Consider the following 1016-nt stretch of genomic DNA (forward strand, 5'->3'; position numbering starts at 1 on the left):
AATCAGAGTCAGGAGAATCTATTAGTACCGCCCACATTCATCTTTGACCCACCAATGACGATCCAGAATGAAGTAAACCCAAAGGTAGTAATATCACAGCGAGAGGTCTCACTTCACTGTCAAGCGTCTTTGTCTTTATGTAACAACCAGGAGCTTCATGACTGATCAAACTAAAGCAGAGACATTAGCAGAGACTATAGCAGGAGACAAGCAGGAGACATTAGGCAGCGTTTCTTCGCGCTGAAAAGAACTTTTGACAGAAACAGCAAAGATAAGACATACTGTGTCATTTTGTGGATTTTTTTTGCTACTCTTTGGTGCTAGCTCGCCGAGTTTTCATCGCACAGTGATGAGACACATACTTTGTAAGATATTTTTTATTTTTTTTTCCCCGCCGCGCCTCCCTGAAGTCCTCTGGCGCCCCCCAAGGGAGGCGCGCCTCACACTTTGAAAACCGCTGACATAGTAATAGAACTGATTATCATAAAGCCCCCCAAATGTCGAACAGTAATCTATTTCCAGTGTTAAATATAAGTACTTTCACATGCATTGATAAAATGCCAAAGAGTATGGAAGAAGGATGACCATTTTAGAAGAGGGATGATTTTGACCATTTTTCCCCCAGGGGGGAGCCATCCCCCCACACCCCCCCAACTCGAGTACTGGGTACACCACACCTGACACACTGACAGAAGAGCTCCACATCAGCTCAACCAGCCACAGGAAATGTTGAACATCAACATCCATGGGTAATGTTAGAGATAGTCAATTGATAAAATCATGTAAAAAAAAAAAACGATGCAAATTGAAACCTTTCAGTACTGATACTGTCATGTCTGTGTTTCAGATATAAACCTTTGGGAGACACTGGACAGGGATGCATCTGAAGCGAGAAGGGCGAGGAATGCTACAGCGGATGCTACAGTAGAGGTGCAACGCTACATGACTGATCCGCCGCTTCAAAGATCAGAAGACCCACTGACATACTGGCAAAATCATCAAAATGTCTACCCTCA

This window comes from Larimichthys crocea, unplaced genomic scaffold (assembly GCF_000972845.2).
Source record: "Larimichthys crocea isolate SSNF unplaced genomic scaffold, L_crocea_2.0 scaffold607, whole genome shotgun sequence".
NCBI classification, from domain to species: domain Eukaryota; kingdom Metazoa; phylum Chordata; class Actinopteri; family Sciaenidae; genus Larimichthys; species Larimichthys crocea.